The 12657-nt window shown below is 29.0% G+C and overlaps 1 long non-coding RNA gene across 4 annotated transcripts; it reads right to left on the bottom strand.

Moving 5' to 3' along the window:
* Positions 1 to 4134: 4134 nt before the first annotated feature.
* On the bottom strand, positions 4135 to 12079 carry LOC147809622 (uncharacterized). Of its 4 annotated transcripts, none has more exons than XR_015433815.1 (5): positions 11825 to 12079; positions 10086 to 10115; positions 8694 to 8727; positions 8022 to 8066; positions 4135 to 4304 (listed from the first exon to the last, which is right to left on the bottom strand). It is a non-coding gene; the product is annotated as an uncharacterized LOC147809622 (long non-coding RNA). The 4 variants fall into 4 exon arrangements; XR_015433818.1 differs by having other exon boundaries at positions 11414 to 12055; XR_015433816.1 differs by lacking the exon at positions 10086 to 10115 and having other exon boundaries at positions 11825 to 12058.
* Between the last annotated feature and the right edge of the window lie 578 nt (positions 12080 to 12657).

The following is a 12657-nucleotide window of genomic DNA, read 5'->3' as shown; positions in this document are numbered from 1 at the left end:
GACATTATGTGTTTATGTATACTTCTTGCATATTCTAATGTTTCAAGTAATATGATTCAGAAAAGTATGAATAAAAATTCGGTACCGTCATTCGGGGCTACTTTGTGCAGCGGGGGCTACTTTGTGCAAATTCGAATTTGGCATTTTTCAAGTGCTGCTATTCAGTATTATGCTTATTTCACGTTAAAAATGCGTGGAATTTGAAGATAGAAGTCTCTTCTATTACTACAATTTTTTTTTCGAATTTTAAAACAATCTCAGAGTGTGTTTCGTTCATCCAATGCCAACAACTTTCCGAGGACGTCGGATGTTGAAAAGTGTGCGTGGAAACTTTAGCTGTGAAATACAAAGACGTTGATAAAAATATTGTCGTAAGAGCAAAATTTTTTATTTATATATTAATAAACAATTATATCATGTTAGCGTTAAAAAAATTTGAAAATTAATAACAAATAAATGGAAAATGAAAAAAAATGCATTTTGGGGCTACTTTGTGCAAAGTTTCATTCGCTTTTTTTTTCGACAGAAAAATGGTCAGACGTTATAAAAAAATACCTGGAACGAGAAACTACCGTGATTACACTTTAGAAAAGCTGCAACAATGTGTGCAAGCAGTTGTTGGTGGTATGTCGATTGCAGAAGCTTCTCGGAAGTACAAAATCCACAGAAATACTATCTCTAATAAAATTCACAAGAAACACGTGAAACTTCCTGGTAAACTATTATTTTTCTTCTACAAAGATTTTTCTAATGACTTAATCAAACGATTTAACACATAAAAGTATATTTTATAGGACATCGGGTAATTTTGACAGAAACTGAAGAGCAAGTTCTGTCATGTTCATTCAAGGATGTTATGTTCAAATTTAACAATATTATAAATGTTAATGAATATGTAATAATTATTATTTTTAAAATTTCATCCATTTCAATGTTTAAAAATGTATATGGTTTTCTTTTGTTTAAACTCAAATGTTTTGAAATAAACATTCTTTTTAAGAAAAAAATTCTTCAAAAAAATGGTTTTTTAGCGCTGAAAATTATTTTCAAACTAATATCTTTACATATCTTGATGTGTTTGTCTTTAAAATGTCAACAATAAACTTTTTTAACAATTTTATATCAATATTTTACTAAAAACATGATTATTAAACTAAATTCCTGTCGCTGCACAAAGTAGCCCCATTTGGGGGCTACTTTGTGCAAGGTATGTTTTGACTTATTACTCGTAAGTATTACATACAAATAATGCCAATATTTATCAAATTCACTCGTCTGAGTCCAGTTATGAATATAATATCGATAAATTTTACTAAAGTTTGAATTAACATAGTTTTTTTACATGTCCAAGTTCAAAAACTGCGAAATCCTGCTCAAAGTAGCCCCGAATGACGGTACTTATGTATTAACGCCACAGCAGCTACAGATTTGGCGGTTTTTAAGTGCCGCCAATCTACACCTAAAATTTTTGTGACAAATCATAAAATGAAACACTTTATTTAAAATCAAAGTAGTTTATCGGATTTCGGTGGACAATGGGCAAAATATTTCGCTCCTGAAAAAACAAAATTGCATCTTGTTCAATTTTTGGCGAATCCCAAAGACGCATTTTCGTAGCACTAAAAAATGGTAACAAAAATAGAAGAGCAAATCATTTTGGAATTCTTCTGATTTATAAAACAGGTAAGTGTCAATTTTTTTAAAATAAAAAATTTTACTTTTAAGTAGTTTTTTTCTTATTTGATGATAGTTTTCTATGGAATGGTTTTCTGCGTCCGATTATGAATCAAAAAAGAAAAAAACATGAAAGTTGTTTATTTTAATGTAAGGAATTTTTAGAATTGGTTTTTTCTTTTTTGCTTTGTATCGTAAGCATTCTTTATTTTACGTTTTTTAGTTCCTAAATAATGATTTTTATTGAAACTTGAGATTTTTTGATAAAAATTGTTGTTAAAAAACGTTTTTTTCTAAATAAAATTTCATAAAATTATGAGGCTTATGTATACTTTTTGCTCATTTTAATTTTTGAAGTAATATTATTCTTAAAACTATGGAATGTAAAGTTTAAATAGGCCTTTCATGTTATATCATTAATTTTAGTAAAACTATTTCTAGGGTATTGGGTTTTAACTCTTATAAGAATATACATATTTTTTTCTGTTTATGTGCAAATATTTTTCCGATGTGTTTTGGATAATCCGTTTTTAAAAAAAAGAGATACCATTTTGTTTTTGTTTGCATAAGATTGGATATCAAACATTTTTCTTTTTTAAATTTAATTAGCCACGATAAGGAAGGAACGTTGCAATGCTACACGCTACATTAAAGACGTCTCTAGAGTAAATGAATGACTGTTCATATAGAAATCGCTGGTATTAGTCTCATACAACAACGCCCCCTATAGTTCGTTGCGATCGCGAATATTCACACACGTTGCAACAAGTCGTATTAAACTCTAATACTTATGCTCGCCCTTAAAAGAAGATCATCAAATATATTTGCAAATATGTGAATAAAGGCAGTGATATGGCAGTATTTCGAGTTGCAAATACTAATGTGACTGCTCTTCCAGTGAATAACAACGATGAAATAAAGCTGTACCAAAGTGGCGGGTACATCAGTTCCAATGAAGCTGTTTGGCGTATCTTTGGTTTCCCAATTCATCAACGGGATCCAACCGTTATTCATTTAGCCGTCCATCTGTAAAACGGTCAGCACTTATATTTCACGAATGAGACAGCTATTGACCGAGCTATAAGTCCACCAAAAACTACACTCACCCAATTTTTTGAATTGTGTAATCGTGCTGATGCTTTTGGTGCCTTTGCACGGACATTACTTTACTCAGAAGTACCACACTATTTCACATGGTCTCAAACAAAAAAATGGACACCCCCGCAAGCAAGGCGCACCGGTTGATGCATGTCCCGATTTATTCAAATCAAACGCCTTGGGGAGAGTATTTACAGTCAATCCAAAGCACACTGAGTGCATTTATCTTCGACTGCTGTTGGTTAATGTCACCGTCTCATTGTCATTTCAAGATATACGTAAAGTCGATGGACATCAGCATCCAACGGATAAAGATACATGCCTTGCTCTCCGCTTGCTGGAAGACGACAACCAGTTCCAGCAAAAACAAATCTGTAGGTCCAGCTCCACAAAACTGCTGTTTGCCACCAGCTAAAGCGACGGGTCTGTGCCGGCAAAAGTCACTTTCAACTGTACTAAAGTGAATGGCTGGCCTTCTGTCGAGCCAACAATACCGGCCTATCGATGGCCGGTAGTACCTAACCCAGCAGTTACTGTCTAAAACGCGCTGGGTGAGTGATTGCCCGACATTTTCCAGTAGAGGGTAATCAATGAATCAATAATTGAGGGCCAGCAATTTATATACACCCAGCAGCATCCCTTTAGTTTATAGAGGTTTACGAGAGGTCATTGACCTAGTTACAGGAGTAATTAAAACCCACAAACCTAATTTTTATTTAATTCAATTAGCTAAATAAATATCTAGCTATCTAATACATTTCTGAATAAATTATTAATATATGAGCTAAGAAAATATTTCTAGGTTAATTTTTTCATTTAAATTGTTTTATGCAAAGAATATTTATTACACAGTTCAACCCCTTAGTCCTAAAGATTTGCTGTGCACAATCTATGCTTCCACTTATCAATACATTTTTAAACTAGGTAAACATATGTAATAATCTTTTCTTTACAGTGATATTCTACTTAAAAGCAGAATAATAAAACTGCTGTCCAGAATTATGAAAATTCTGTATCTCACAAGTAATTTTTCAAGTTTTAACTTGAAGTCAATATATATGTCTATAATAGCTTGTAGTCAGTATATATATGTTTTAAAATAAAAGCTGTGTTCTTAAGGAATCTAGTGATACTATTGTACCCTATACAAAAATAAATACAACCTACAGCCGATAATATTAAGAGGCTGTCCAGAGATGATCATTTAGTGCGATACTGATCATGAATTCATGTTTTACTGATTATATTTAGTCTTGCAGCAAATTTAACAAAAAATAGGTGTATTGGACAAAAATGTACTAATGTAGCCTGTCATGTAATGAATTGAATGTACCCTGAAATTAGTTAAATGAATAATCAACATTGTCTCTTGCAAACATTTTATTATACAAAGACATATAAATACAAAGACATAACCTTAATCAATACAAATATTACACAAATTTCAATTTAATTTTAAAAATAATAAAAACAACAGAGAAATCATATCTTTGTCTACATAGAATCACTTGGAATAGCACAGAAGAGTTCTCCTGAAAGAGAGGATAATAAAATAAAAATTATGCAAATCGTATATTTTAAAAACATAAGTATTTTTGTGAAAATGAGCATTTAAAACTAAAATTTCTATCGAAAAGTTTTTGCTTTTATCATTTCATTGATAAATTTTGACTCATCAAATTAGTCTTCAAATTAGTAACACCATGCAAAACATACACCTGTCTTATAATTTAGAAAGATTTTGAACATAAAATTCCTTTCTGAATGAAATTATTGAATATTGACTCACGAACCCATTAAGATTGACAACTAGTACATGAAAATCTAACTGTTAAATGAAAAGTTATTCAGGGTGTTTAATTTTGTGCTCACCTTTTCTCAGAAAATATTTAATTTAAAAAAACATGCAGTTTTTTCTTCATTAATTTTATGGTGCTCAATTTTATTGCATTTAATATTTAAAACAATTATGATATTCTAATGTAAATTATTGTTTCAAGGAAAGGTATAGAAGAAAAATTACTTTTAAATATATATTACTTACATGCACGAATGTATCAATAGTATTTCTTTTTCGCTTTACTTTTATGATTAAATTTTTAATTGTATACCCTTGACAAAAAACATTTCAAAATTTACAACATTTTTCATATTAAAATAGGCATCAAAACAATAATATGTATTGAATTGAAACCAGAATTGAAACCATATGAAAAAAGGTTGCTCAAAATTTGCTAGTTAAAAAGGCAGATAATTTTACAATTCTGTAATAACTTTATAAATCAATAAATTCTTAAATTACTTTAATGGTGATGCTTTGTGAAATTAATGTTTTCCTCATATAAAAAACACAAGAACTAGATAAGAATAACGACAGATTTGACCAATGTCACGATTTCCGTAATGTCTTTATATAACTGGTATAGATGTAAGACAAAAAATGAAAAGTTTACATAAATATTAAAAACATTGTTTACATCTCTGATGAAATTTCTTTTCTTCAAATTTTTTTATTAATTTAGTTCCTTCTTTTAACAAAAAATATTTGTTAAATACTCCATTACTATGCCTAGGAATAAAAAAGGGAAAGGTGCTTCCTAAAAAAAAAGGGTACACCGAGTTTTTAAAGGGCTTTTAATTAACACCGTAAATAGTTAACAAAATGTGTACTATTATGTAACAGCTGAATTCGATTCTTAACAACTGTAAAATTACCATCCTATACCTACTATTTTACATGTATATTTCAAAAAGTAGTTCTCACCCATTATCAAAATGAGAAAAATTTGTAGCTTACAAAGAAAAAAAACATGCTAATAGAAAATCATTGTGCAATAGAAAACATTGTGCAATAGAAAAAAATATTGTTAAACTTGAAGGCTTTTTTCCATAATTTAAACTATTAACTAATAAACTATTAATTAAAAATAAATATTGAAAGGTACATATTTTTAAAAAAAATATTCATTTCAAATTTTTTTAAAAAATCTTTTAATAAACTTATTGATACTAAAAAAATCTTTTAAAAATTTAACCAGTTGAGAATTAACAAAGTAAATATTTGTAATGGTATCTGAATCAAACTTATTAACACGAATAATTTTAAAAGTGTGTAATCATCATTTACACATTAAATTTTTTAAAAGGAATATTATCAGACAGTGTCGTCAAAGGGCAGTGAGGACGGTTGGCCCTTCTCGAGGAGGTATACTGCATTTTTATTTGATACAGAAAAATTAGTTGTCATTTTCTGTAGATTAGAATAGCAGGAGTTGCACATTAACCACTTTCAACATATACTTTTCGAATTCTAGCAAATAAACTCTGTAATAGGATACACACATTATGGGCCACAAATAAAAAGAAACAAAACTTATTTAAATCTAATGAATAATTCAGAGAAAAATTAGACTGAAAACATTTAAACCTGTTTGATTGCCCAAGGACAGGAGCGTTACAATGGGCGTTTCCTTATTATAGACTTTTTTCCCTTTTTTTTTCAAATTGCAGGCATTGGGGGGTTGTCCCATTGGCCACAGGAATGCCAGAACTACTACTTTCTTCTCGTTACCCAGTGGGCACCTGTGGTGAAGCAGGGTCGCCCACGTCACACAACCACAACCCGTTTATAGGGCGGAAAGTTAAAAAAGAATCTTTAAAAACTTCAACATTTCAATATGCAGTTAAACTGGTTCTGATGTTTTTCATCTCGTTTAACTCATAAAATCGTAAGATTTCTATAATCTTTTTGCTTCTGTCGCACTTAAATGTTAGTTTAGAGATTCCTAATGTGTTTACATTTTAAACTTCTGTTTCAAGAAAACTTTTTTGTTTTTAAAAAGGTAGGTGTATATATTTTTGCCAAATAAAAATATTTTGTACTATTGAAGAATAGATAAATAAGTGAAATGTAGGTGTTATTAACATTATTTCTTAGTTACCATAAATTAAATTTACTTACACATTTTATTAAGAATTTTTTAACTTTTACGGGGCATTTTATTTGCTTGGACTAAAAAATTGTTCTTATCGCAAAAATTTTTTCTACCAAATAATGTCTTAGAAGGCATTCAATATTGTACAGGTTAGTTTCAAGATGCTTCAAATCAGTACTTTGTCGTTACTTTTTTTTTTTCTCTTTAACCTACACGTTTTTAAGCCATGTTAACAAGGTAGGTTTTTAAATATGATTGCGTTTTCACAATCAAAATCTTACTGTACTTAATAAAATTTTTAAAAAAATATTTTATATACATCAATAAAATTTATAAATATAACACTTTTTTTCATTGAATAGGGAAGTGAACGATTAAAATGAAAATTAATAACCATTATTAAAATATAAAACTACATACAGTGACCAATCACTTCTGCGCCACCTCTTTTATGTGCCTTTTGCATATATACAAAGGTTTTCAAAGGCCCTTGATCATTATATAGGAAAATAATAATAATTATAATTCTTTATGCATCATTCAGAAAATAAATATTTCAATTCAGCACACAATTTTTTTTAAAAGTCTAAAATTTTGATTTTATTTTTTGTTTAAATAGAAAAAAATAATCCCATTTTTTAGAAAAAGTTTTCAGTTTAAAGCAAATAAACAATCTTCGTTACAGATAAAAGGAAATAAGTTACTGGATCTAGTAATACAGTTCATTTTTCTTCCCTATGGGATTTTTTTCACTTTTATTGTTTCTAGGAAGACATTTTTTTATATGAATTTGAATAAGGTGTCTTATCTATCACACCACCCACATTGAAACCACCATATATACCACCCATATGCTTCCAAAATTTATCTAGCAGTGTCTTTCCCACCACCAATTAAAACGTTAGTTTTTGGTCAAGGAATGTAAAGCTATAGCGATTACTATTCCTCAGTTTACGCGAAAACAGAGATGACAAAAACATTACTCGAAATCATTAAAAACAATTAGAAGGTTTAGCCGCTATTCACGACTATTTGTAGTTTTATTCAGCTATTGAAACTTTTCTATCTAGCTTTTCTTATTTGTATGAACTTACTGTTTTTAAAATCTTATGGACTTTCTCTTGGTCCCAAAGACTGAAGCATAATGAGAATTCACTGTATTTTATAAATGAATTCGCTTAATACATTAAAATGTCCCTAATCCTTCTTTAAAATCATAATTCAAATAATAATAATTAAAATAATACTTCTCAAAATAATAAATTATTTATGCACATCAAAGACTCTGCAGATGATAAAAGTAATAAAACTTACATAAATTCATGGTGGACTGGCACAGGTTTACCAACATTTGAAGAGCTAAAAGGGAAAAAAAGGGTCTTATTTTTATGTAAATATTAACTTGAGATATACAGTAAAAAATTTTTTCAGTAAACTTTTAGCAGAAATTTAAAAAACATTATACAACGGACACCCAGAAAGATTAAGTAAAAATTAGAATAATATTTTTTAGAAATTTGAATGAGAAAAATAACTTGCAGGCTACGAAATTTTATTAACAGAATCGTCATCAATAAAACAACAAAATTTTCTAAGTTCGCCTCTAGGATCACAAAATATAAGGTCAGCGTTTAAAATCTTCCAAAGAGTTAATTGAAATTTATTTTTTTATTTCCACTTAAAGATTCTCCACAAAAAATTATTGTAAATTTAGCTTTCGCTGAATCTGAAGCTTTTCTTATGTGCATGAACTTACTGTTTTTAAAATCTTATACACTTTTTCTCTTGGTCCCAAAAACTGATGCATAAGGGAGAATTCACTGCACTTTATAAATAAATTTGCTTTATACATTAAAATGTCCCTAATTCTTCTTTAAAATCATAATTCAAGTAATAATAATTAAAATACTACTTCTCAAAGTACCTAATATTAAATTAATTATGTACATCCAAGATTCTGCATATGATAAAAGTTAAAAAACTTACTGAAATTCATGGTGGACTGGCACAGGTTGAAAAGCTAAAAGGAAAAAAAGGTCATATTTTTATGTAAATATTACCTTGTATACAGTAAAAATATTTTACGGTAAACTCTTAGCAGAAATTTAAAAAGTATTACAAAATGGACACCCAGAAAGATTAAATAAAAATTAAAATATTTTTTAGAAATTAGAATGAGAAAAATAACTTGTAGGCCAGGAAATTTAGAATGAAAAAAATAACTTTTCGACCAGGAAATTTTATTAACAGAATTGTCAACAATAAAAAAAAAACACAAAATATAAGGTTAGCATTGAAAATCTTCCTAAGAGTTAATTGAAATTTATTTTTTTATTCCCACTAATAGATTCTCGGCAAAAAATTATTGTAAATTTAGCTTTTGCTGAATCTGAAGCTTTTCTTATTTGCATGAACTTACTGTTTTTTAAATCTTATACGCTTTTTCTCTTGGTCCCAAAGACTGGTGCATAAGTGAGAATTCACTGTACTTTATAAATGAATTCGCTTAATACATTAAAATGTCCTTAATCCTTCTTTAAAATCATAATTCAAATAATAATAATTAAAATATTACTTCTCAAAATAATATTAAATTATTTATGCACATCAAAGATTCTGCAGATGATGAAAAAAAATAAGTTAATTGATAAATCATTTTAACTATTAATATATTTAAAAATTTGTATCAGGGGAATCGGTTGGTAATAGTTGCTTTTCTCAATTTAATTTATGTAAAATAGAACAGTTTCACATAAAAGTCATTTCTGAAATTTAATTTATTTTGAAAAAAACTTTTCAAATTGATTATAATCAAATTTTTGTCGTCTCCATATGGTTCGCCCCCTAGTACAATAATTTAAAATATGTGCGTTTAAACCCTCACTTTGCTGTGGTCAGACTGACAGGCAAACAACAACTATTTTGCTCAAGCCAAAACAGATTATAAAAATAAAATAAGAAAATTATCAATAAAAAAAAGCGGCTAGATTTTTTCGTTAAGCCGTGTTTCAAACTACTCGTAAATTTACGTTTAAATTAGTGTTCAATGGAATCTAATATTAAAGCATATTGTGTCTAATAAACTATTATTAATAATTATATTAGTCTAGCACTTCCATACAAAGCTCAATATAAGGATTTGATATTTAGTTTAAGAAAAAAAAAATTCCTTTAAGTGATAAGATGTAAGTTGTCAATGGAATAAGAGTTGAATTTGGAGCACTTCAGCTACTTGGAAAGTGAAGTTGATGAGAACAGAGACACAGTACTTCACCCAGTTGGAAAATAGTAGAAATTTCAATTGCAAGTTACCATTGTTACAAACATGAAAGCGAGATAATTCAATAAATAATAAATACATTAAGTAATAAAACTTACAGAAATTCATGGAGGACTGGCACAGGTTTTCTAACATTTAAAGAGGTAAAAGAAAAAAAAAGGTCTTACTTTCATGTGAATATTAACTTGAGATATACAGTAAAAAAAATTTCGCTTAACTTTCAGCAAAAATTTAAAAAGCATTACACAACGGGCACTCAAAACGTTTGAATGAAAATTAGAATAATATTTTTCAGAAATTAGAATGAGAAAAATAACTTGTAGGTCAGGAAATTTTCTTAACAGAATTGTCAACAATAAAACAACAAAATTTTCTAAGTTCGGCTCTAGGATCACAAAATATAAGGTTAGCATTGAAAATCTTTCAAGGAGTTAATTGAAAAACTTTTATTTCCACTGAAAGATTCTCTGCAAAAAATATTATAAATTTAGTTTCAGTGATCTGGAAGCAGTTATAACTTGTTTTCTCAATAGAATACAAGTTAAATTTGAAGCACCTCGGCTACTTCGAAAGTGGTCAAACATCCTTTTAAGAAGTTGTACTTGTAAATAAAATGGTATTATATTCTGTCTATAGCGGTCAGGAAATGATTGTAATTTAAATTGTCAACAAGTACAGAGCTCCTGTAGATTTTAGTACTCTAACTAGTCGAAAAGTAGAAATTTTGATCGCATGTTACCAATACGAGTGCGAGTTCATTAAATTAATAATAAACACAGCAAGAAATAAGAAAACCTATAGAAATTCATGGAGAGCGCTAACAGGTTTTCTAACATTTTTAATACTAATAGAAAAAGAGTTGTTTGTTATTTTTATTGAGTATGAATTTTGTTTTCATATTGTATTGAACTTTTATATATTTTTGTAATCCCTATAAAAATCGGGCATTATTTTATATGAATATTAACTTGAAATTCACAATAAAAACATTATTCACTTAACTCTTAACAGAAATTATGAAGTAACTTAACATTGATTTCAAAATATAAAAGAATTTTGTAATATTTTTTTTTGTATAAGTGGGGTTAGCCAATATACAATTAAGTATGAGCAACTGCGTGCTAAAAAACTTTCCATAATCTATATTTTTTTTAGGTTGTTTAAGAATTCACAGCACGATTCTTCGCAATTATTTATATTAACATGTACAAATAAATTTTTCATTTTAATTTAAACTATTTAGTATAAATTATTAAACCTTTACCTATTTTTACACTTGAATTTAGCTCAAAAATTTCATTAAAATGAAATACATATAACAGAAACAATTTTTAATATTACTAACAGCAATTAGTTAACTAAAATCTAAATATTATTTAACATAAAGAAATAAGTTTTAATGAAAATTCTTGATTATTATACAAACCTATTTTCATAATATACTTAGATAAACCTGATTTATATCATATGCTACAACATATTATGAATTGCACTTAAAGAGTCATCATACAACAGAATTTATATTTGTTTTTGGCGTGCTACTGCTCGATTGTCGCTAAAAATTTGGCGGCGATCTTGGTGTTGATAAAACATTTGTCTGTACATTTTCATTGAATTAAATTTAATATTTTTTATTATTCTATCTTAGAAAGGTGTTAATTATGATGTATTAATTGAATAAAGATGATTGCCAATCTAAAACATAGCGCCAAAACAGCACTTCAAACGCGGTTCTTTGTAAACCGAAATCTGCACGTCGTAAACATATTTGAACAATAGTAAATCAAAAATGATTAAAATAATAACTTCAATGTAATAGAAAAAAATAAAACCTTACCTTTTTTGAAAATTATAAGAATCCAACGTGCTTCTTTTTCTAAACAATAAATTCACAGTTACAGTTACTCGCTCGACCGCTTCACTGGCGGCAGCAGACAACTTTAACTTGGTGGCCCATTGGGTAGATACAGACTGACGGGATGCGGCTGTTTGTAATGTACAGGCCCAACACTTCCTACAATGTTGGCAAAAGTTCATAGGGTGGCCCAGCAATCAACCCAGCTGACAGTAATTTGCTCCTTCACTTTTCAATCAGTACCGTCAGTAATTTCGAAGATGGCCAGAACTTATGTTTTTGCTGGGAATGTATGCTTGCTGAAGCAGCGTTGAACTATACTGTAAACAAATTCGTCTATTATTCGCTATAGTACTAACTACATGTTTCCCGGCCCGAATAGAAACGTTATGGGATAATCACAAAGATTCGATGACTGATATTATACTGTATCAACATCGCACACGTTGCAACGATCTAACGATGGCATTCAGCGATGCTATGTACAATGAAGCACTGATTGCTATTGAGAATCTTTGCATTATTATTACCAACTTGCCTCTCTGTCATTTCGGTATGCTTTCTCCAAATCGAAGTGCATCTGATTTATTCAACAATGACATGAATCGTGAACTTCAATACAACACGGTAGAAATGGCAGCGATTGTTACTCGCAATGTTCCATTGCTTAATGAGGAACAAAGGAACATTCATGACCGCATTATGCTCGCAGTTTCGGCTGGACAAGGTGGATTTTTTTGATGCACCAGGTGGAACTGGCAAATATTTATTATTTCGCTAATTCTCGCTGAAATACAATCAAATAATGGCATCGC

Source organism: Parasteatoda tepidariorum, chromosome 5, assembly GCF_982258835.1.
Source record: "Parasteatoda tepidariorum strain Cologne lab strain chromosome 5, Ptep-v5.0, whole genome shotgun sequence".
Taxonomy (NCBI): domain Eukaryota; kingdom Metazoa; phylum Arthropoda; class Arachnida; order Araneae; family Theridiidae; genus Parasteatoda; species Parasteatoda tepidariorum.
Note: the sequence above shows the minus strand (reverse complement) of the source record. Positions and strands in the feature narration are given on the sequence as shown.